Genomic DNA, 8,965 nt, shown 5'->3' on the forward strand with positions numbered 1-8,965 from the left:
TGGGTAAAATAGCAATTTTTCACACGGTCGTTTTGGCGTTGGTTTCACTCAAATCGGACTTACGGTGAAGGAGAACGGTTCAAACTAAGTAATTTAACAAGCGGAGAAGTCGGTGATTTTAGAGAGAAATTTGGATGGTTAAAAATCTGAAAAATTGTGTTTAATTGACTAACTAATTGAATGGAACAACATACTGAAATTTGGGTGAAAACAGAGAAACTTTTCTGGAACAGTTATCCATCACCGGTGCCAAACGATAGGCTCGTTGTTGGTTTCCCTTGGTTTTACTAGTGATGGCCGTAAGCTTCCTTCCTTGTTCTTTTCTTTTATTTTATTAACATAATTAGGGTTAACATAAATGGGTCAAGTCCATTTGTCCCTTATTTAATTTATATTTTACTATTATTATTTTTATTTTGCTAAAACAAAATTAATTGTTACTTAATCTCTTTTTTTTTTTTTTTTTAAATACACTATCAAACATCATTAAATTTTTTAAAACATTACTAATATTTCATAATTAATATATGTTAAATTAGAGTAATTAAAATAATTTGCAAAACACCAAAATATCAATAAACGTAATCGCTCAATATTCATTGGCATTTTAAATAAATAAAACTAGAGAAATCAAATAAAACAAACACTTGTGGTCTAGTGGTACATAACTGCATATTAATGTAGAGACCCGAGTTCAATTCCTAACTAGTGTACAATTACAAAGCAATGATGAATTTGCTTGTGATGGTGGGTCCATCACTATCCGAACTATGGGATGTAAATAAGCGTATTTGAGCTCCTTTTAGATTGTTTAATAAACGAAATTAAGAGACCAGCTCAAACAAGACATTCAATATAGATTTTTGATTTTTTCTATCGAGTAGACATTAACCATGTAGCACCCCGTTTTTCAAAGCGAGGGTGTATTTTTTTTTTCAAAAGAAATTAAAATAAAACAGATAAATAAACAAGGTAATACCTTTGGATAAATAATTGAGTCATTATAATTCACAAGCAATGCCTTTGGATAAATAATTGAGTCATTATAATTTACAAACAGCGGAAGAGTTTCTCCAATTATAAATCCAAAACATTTACACAACAACAAATGGTACATGGAACCCATTCAAGTAAAAAGTCAAACTGACAATATTAGTATAAGTACAGTTTTCCAAACTAAAAATACTCCAATCCAAAAAGAAGGACACCTAGTTCCTATACATCATCCTAATCTGATCATCCTACCAAAAAGCTATACACCCTGAGTATCTCCACGCGCCCCGTGAGATCCTCCTAATGTAACTGCAATCACGCGTTCCCATCTCCATTCCCGTCCGTAGGGTACGAACCGGTAGGATCGTCCTGGCTCTCATCTGAGGGCAAAGCCCAGATTTCCACAATAGTTGTAAAGGGTCACCAACCGAAATTAACAGTTAACACATAACATTTAAGTTTTTAAATGCACAAAATAACCTTTCAACTTAGCATGCACTTTAAAAGGGTTTTCCATATGCTAAAAGTTCATATAATGCTTGCCAATTAAAAATGAAATCAAAATAAAGTTCTCAATCCATCAAGTAATACATAACTAACCAAGACATTGATAAATCAATGAGCAATCTGTTATCTAACTCAAAATAAGAATTTCTACTAAGCCAATCGATTTCCTGAAGGTTTTTAGTGAAATTTGAATTCTGGGCTTAATTCAATCGATTGGGCAATCGATTGACAGGATAGCTGAGCCCCTGACTTAATGCCAATCGATTTCCAAATCAATTTTTGTCAGTTTTGCTGAATTCCTGCATGGCCAAATCGATTTCCAAATTGATTTTCTTAAATAGTTGAGCCCCTGTAACTTCCCAAATCGATTGGGAAATCGATTTTATAAATAGTTGCGCCCATGTAACTTCCCAAATCGATTGGGAAATCGATTTCCCTGCTTATCCTTCCAAAAATACATAAACTAATTCAATCACATTCATACACAACTCCAAATCTTAACACTTAGCAATTCCCACACAATCACCACGACAAATTGGGTTTCGAAATAGTTTTACAATCCATCACACTTACACACGATAATCAATACATAACACATAGCAATTCCAACACAATTACCACGACAACTTGAGTTTCGAAATAGTTTACAATCAGTCACACTTACACACAAAATCAATACATAACACTCAATCATAACTTGATTCAAACACGACTCGTGTGCCAAGCACCCTAATGCGATGCGTATATGCCAAAATGCACGGACTCGGAATTCCAAACCAAAACCCTCCTCGAAGGGCCGTAAATCATAATTGCACCGTTTATCAAACATTAAGCAAACAGAAATATTAAGAGATTCCCCATTCTTAATATTCTTTTAACTTAAACGATTTTCACAACAAACATTAAGCAAACATAAATATCAAGAGATTCCCCATTCTTAATATTCTTTTAACTTAAACGATTTTCACAACAAACATTAAGCAAACAGAAATATTAAGAGATTCCCCATTCTTAATACTCGTTTAACTTAAACGATTTTCTCAAACACGCATTAAGTAAACCGAGATATTAAAAGATTCCCCATTTTTAATACTCGTTTAACTCTAATGGTTTTCACGCCAACATTAAGTAAACGTAGACATTAAGAGATTCCCCATTCTTAATACTTGTTTAACTTAAACGATTTTCTCAAACACGCATTAAGTAAACCGAGATATTAAAAGATTCCCCATTTTTAATACTCGTTTAACTCTAATGGTTTTCACGCCAACATTAAGTAAACGTAGACATTAAGAGATTCCCCATTCTTAATACTCGTTTAACTCTAATGGTTTTCAAATTCCACACAAAACAACTCAAACCTATTATCAGATCCAATCCACAACTCATACCAAAACACATCAATTCATTTCTCCACAGAATCCAACCATAAACACATCCAATTTCATCAGTATTAATTAAGAACACGTCAAATACGACGAACACAAATCAACACAATCCACCACTCAAACGCAACAAGTTTCATTTACTCAAAATCATACATAAATGAGTTTAAATTCATTTTCCACGAAACATTCATCAATATAACCAAAACCTAACTCTAAGATTTTACCCATAAAGCCTTAGATTCATTTTCCCCCAAATCAACACTTAAACCCTAACAAATTCCTTTCCACACAACCACAGATAAGTCCCTAAATGCAAACTAAAAGTTTGGAAGGAGCCCTTACCTTTACGTTAGCTTTAACGTGCGATTACGGTTCCTGGAGTAAATCCGGTAAAATCTCCGCTCGCAACGTCGCTTCCAAAGATGGTTCCCTAGCACCGTAGCGTGGTAGTGAGCAACTTTCCGTTCTATCTCTTCGCGAAACGAAGCTTAGATCTAGATGAAACAGGGAGGTTTGTGTTTGACAGTTTTGAAATCCTTAACACCGTTTTTCTTCGTTTTCGAAACAACGAGGAAGTATGAAGCTAAGAAATCCTTGCTTTCTTACCCACTAATCCTTGGGTTTCTATTCTTGAAGCCAAAGAAAGAAAAAGAAAGCAAAACCAATGAAAGAAGAAAAGGGGGAGAAGAAGAATGTTGCGAGGCAGAGGAAGAAGAAGACGTAATGTTTCTTTTCTTTTCCTTTTCCTTCCTTCTAATTTCCTTTCTTTCTATTTCCTTTTCTTTCTTTTCTATCTCCTTTCTTTTTCCCTCCAAACAATCATATATATAAAGATATTTATATATATTTTAATTACTTTTAACAAATATCTCAAAATATCTAGATATTCGTTAAATTACCATTTCACCCATAACGCATTAAATCATTCGTAAAAGATCAACCGCAGTTAATTTAATTTATTTATCGACGAGTAATTCTAATCGGCATCAAAATATCTTTTTGGTCATATAAACTCCCAAAATATTAATAACTTGGCTAAAAAGCCTCCGAGTTCAATGCCAAAATACACTAATATACATAAAGTATACTTTAAAATTATGGGTCTTACAAACCACTTACAATGCGATATGACTGTTACCGACAACACCCTTTTTTGATGAAAAGAAAATGAAAAATCATAGGTGTAAAGAAAAGGAAAATCTACATTTTTTTTTGTACTATTCGTAATTTTTTCTAATGCTTTTTAAGTTGTTTTGAATATACACCTCATCATCTATGAGTGGCCAGTGAAATATTGTTGAGGACGAATTGTTCATGATAAACCTTAGTTTTAATCCAAACTAGAAAAACCATTGGCTAGACATTGCATACTTTATGGTCGAACTCCGATATATAAATGTTCGTTTCCATCTTGCCTCAAGGAGTTAAAAAAAAAAAGATACCCTATCTTAATTTCTTCACTTAAATTCTCGTGACAACATCTTTCACTTATTTGTTGCCAAAAAAGAGTTTTCTGAAATAATCAAACAGTAATTTTAAGACCAAATTCCTCCATAAAGGAAAATTCTTGTAAACTAGTTGCAACAAAAATAGTTCAAGGGGATAGTAAATAAGTTAAAAATGTTTCACACATATTCAGATACATCCTCCGAGACACCATATACTAGGGACCCGAGTTCGATTCCTAACTAGTGTATAATTACAAAGCAATGATGAATTCGCTTTGTGATGGTGGGTCCTTCACTACCCGAACTATGGGATGTAAATAAGCATATTTGAGCTCATTTTAGATTATTTACCGACAACACCCTTTTCGCTGAAAAGCAAATGAAAAATCATAAGAGTAAAGAAAAGAAAAATCTAAAGTTTTTTGTACTATTCGTAATATTTTTTAATGCTTTTTAAGTTGTATTAAATATACACCTCATCATCTATGAGTGGCTAGTGAAATATTGTTGAGGACAAATTGTTCAAGATAAACCTATGTTTTAATCCTAACTAGAAAAATCATTGGCCAGACATTACATACTTTATGGCCGAACTCCGATATATAAATGTTTGTTTCCCTCGTGCATGAAAGAATTTAAAAAAAAAGATATTTTATCATAATTTCTTCTCTTAAATTCTCATGACAACATCTTCCACTTATGTGTTGTCAAAAATGAGTTTTCTGAAATAATCAAATTGTAAGTTTAAGACAAAATTCCTCATTAAAGTAGAATTTTTGTAAACTAGTTGCAACAAAAATAGTTCAAGGGGATAGCAAATAAGTTAAAAAGGCACCACACATATTCAGACACATCGTCCGAGATACCATATACTATGTATACACATTGTGACACTCTAAACCCCCAAATGACATATATAATAATTTATACTAGATTTTTTTTAGTAAATTTCGCAGCGGATAAAGAAGATTTATTTACAAGGAAATAAAAAGTTTTGTAACTAATTTAGGATATCACGCTTCTCAAAGTACATTTTGAACAATTCAAAGTTTATTACTCAATTAAAACAATTTAATCTCACCGAACTTGATTTAACTATACATTTTTGTTTTAATTCCAAAAACTTACTAGTACTAGGGTTTTCATATAAAAAGTCATTTGTAATTACATAACTAAAATATAAATTACAACTCTAAATTCTCGGTATCACCTATAAGAGAGAGGTTTCTCCCAAATTTGAACTTCAAAACTCATTAACTTGTAATAACTGCGATTTCACAAACGTAGGGCCAAACCAGACAAACACAAACAACGAAAGAGGTGAGTTTTGAAATCGTGTTAATAGTATAATATAAGTAAGCAGAACACGCAAACAATCATAATACATTGTATAATAACACAAACATTCTTCAAGAAAAAACATCACATTACAAATTTAAAACCACTCAATTAAAATCAATGCATTTCACTTTAACGTCAAATCATCTAAGAGAAATTATTATCACACACGATACCTATTAATCACATCAAAACAATCACAAGAAAATGCAATGCAATGCATGAACTTATATTCTACTTCACAATGTGGTACCATTCTAACTATGAAGTGCTTGGTTAGGAGGCTTGGTACTATGCCACCCTCCCAATGGACGGACAATTCAAATTGGCCCTGTCCTCATAGTCCCTCAACTCAACCCGAGAAACATGTACGCGACAGTCAAAGTAAAAGTGTGTTGCCTCCAAGTCACCTAGGAATTCCCCACCCAAATAGGAATTCCACTTAGGAATGCTGCCTCCAAGTCACCTAGGAATTCCCCACCCAAATACCTCCAAGGTTTAACAGTCTTGCCTTAAGGCTCAAAAGTAGATCGCCACGATCAGTCTCATTCTGTTGTATTTCCCCGGAATTGTGACACCCTAAATCCCAAAATAACATTTATAATAATATATACTAAATTATTTAAAGAAAATTTGCAGCGGATAAAGAAAATCTGTTAAAGAGAATAAAAACTTTAATATCTAATTTAGGATATCACGTTTCTCTAAATACACATGTAACAATTCAACTTTGTTCCTCAATTAAAACAGTGGAATATCAATGAACTTGATTTAACTAGAATTCCTTGATTTCATTCCCAAGACTTACTCGTACTAAGTTTTCATATAAAAATCATTTGTAATAACATAAGTAAAATACACATTACAACTCTTAATTCCCAGTATCACCTATCAGAGCGGGGTTTCTCCCAAACTTGAACTTCGAGACTCATTAACCTGTAATGACTGCGATTTCACAATCGCAGGGCCAAGCCAGTCAAACACAAACAACGAAGGAGGTGAGTTTTGAAATCATGTTGATAGTATAATATAAAAAAGGTGAACGCGCAATAAATCATCAATAAACCACATCATTACACAAACATTCTTCAAGGAAAAATATCATAAAGAGAATAAAAACTTTAATATCTAATTTAGGATATCACGTTTCTCTAAATACACATGTAACAATTCAACTTTGTTCCTCAATTAAAACAGTGGAATATCAATGAACTTGATTTAACTAGAATTTCTTGATTTCATTCCCAAGACTTACTCGTACTAAGTTTTCATATAAAAATCATTTGTAATAACATAAGTAAAATACACATTACAACTCTTAATTCCCAGTATCACCTATCAGAGCGGGGTTTCTCCCAAACTTGAACTTCGAGACTCATTAACCTGTAATGACTGCGATTTCACAATCGCAGGGCCAAGCCAGTCAAACACAAACAACGAAGGAGGTGAGTTTTGAAATCATGTTGATAGTATAATATAAAAAAGGTGAACGCGCAATAAATCATCAATAAACCACATCATTACACAAACATTCTTCAAGGAAAAATATCACATTATATAGTCAAAATCAAAGAAAATCAATACACTTCACTGTAACATCAAATCATCGCATAACTTATTATCACACATAATACATAGTAATCACAACAAAACAATCACAAGAAAATGCAATGATGAGCATGAGCTTAGACTCTTCTTCACAAGGTGGTACCATTCTAACTTTGAAGTACTTGGTTAGGAGGCTTGATACTATGCCACCATATTTATTTTATCCCCTCGTTGGTATATGATACTCCATTAATACCGTCATCTCAGACACAAATTGAAATCACAATATTATCATCACAATTTATAACATCACTATAATTAATCACACATCATCATCATCATCACATAAACTCATCACAATTTATAGAATCACTATCATCAATCATACAACAACACATATATTCATCACAAATTTATCACATCACCATTATTAATCATACATTATCATCATTACATATAATTATCACAACACATCTATTTTTATTATAACATCATTTAAACTCATCTAATCAAACATATGCATAAAATTAGTTCAACAGCCACTATCACAATAATATGACACACCACACATTTAAAGAAATTAAATCAAATATCACAATAATACCAAACGCCAAACATTTAACGAAATTAAATCAATCAACACCCTACAAATATTTCTATTCTATATTTTAATCTCACAATTTCCATATTTTCACATTAATTAATTTATCCCTCAAAGGGCTACTGCCATACGTAGCGAGCCCCGGATGAATCGTTGGGAAATACGGTTTTCCGGTTCATCTCACAATATATTACGCTCATGAATTCAAACGCTCTCTCACCCCTTACCTTATTTTGACGCTTTCACACACGAATATGATTTCATTAGCAAACAGCCTTTGTTCTTTGACTCTTTGTCCTTCAATCGATCTAACTCGACAATTTATGGGTAAACGTCAAAAATAGATTATGAGAATACACTCTAAAAATTAAATTTCCAAAATCGGTCAAGTAAAAGTACCATAAATTAGAAAACTAATCAGTGGATAATATAACCACTCTTCGCACGATCGTTTTGGCGTTGGTTTCACTCAAATCGGACTTACGGTGAAGAAGAACGGTGCAAAATAATGAATTCTACAAACAGAGAAGTCGGATATTTTAGAGAGAAATTGGGGTTATTAAAAATCTGGAAAAGTATGTTTAATTGACTAACTAAATGTATAAAATAACATACTGAAATTTCGACGGAAACGGAGAAAATTTTCTAAGACAATTATTGACCGCCTATATCAATTTTCTTCTATTTTTCCTCCAATTCTTCTTGGAAGCCGTTGCCATGTAACTTGCTCTCTCTCTATTTTTTTTCTATTTTATTCTTTAATTAGGTTTTACTTGGGCATTACCCATGAAATACATTTTAATTTTAATTTATTTATTTTTAATAAAACTAACAAATACCCAAGTTATTTTTTTAACACTTTTTTTTTAACACAATATAATTACTAATACTTGATATATTAGAGTAATAAAAATAACGGACTTTTAAAAATATACATATTATTAACAACTCAAACTCCCATATTCAAATTAATCACTATAATTATACTTATTTTTCAAAATACTCACGATATAATAATATATCATTAGAGAATATTCAAAATTATAAAATAAATAAATATAACAACGATATTTTATATTAATTACTAAATCATAATATATATATATATATATATATATATATATATAAACACAACTACAAAA

At 31.8% G+C, this 8,965-nt stretch overlaps 1 pseudogene; it reads left to right on the top strand.

Annotated features, from left to right (window-relative positions):
• Positions 1 to 721: 721 nt before the first annotated feature.
• LOC113784383 (small nucleolar RNA snoR114) lies at positions 722 to 799 on the top strand (annotated as a pseudogene).
• The last annotated feature ends 8,166 nt before the right edge of the window (positions 800 to 8,965 follow it).

Source organism: Cicer arietinum, chromosome 3 (genome assembly GCF_000331145.2).
Source record: "Cicer arietinum cultivar CDC Frontier isolate Library 1 chromosome 3, Cicar.CDCFrontier_v2.0, whole genome shotgun sequence".
In the NCBI taxonomy this organism is placed as follows: domain Eukaryota; kingdom Viridiplantae; phylum Streptophyta; class Magnoliopsida; order Fabales; family Fabaceae; genus Cicer; species Cicer arietinum.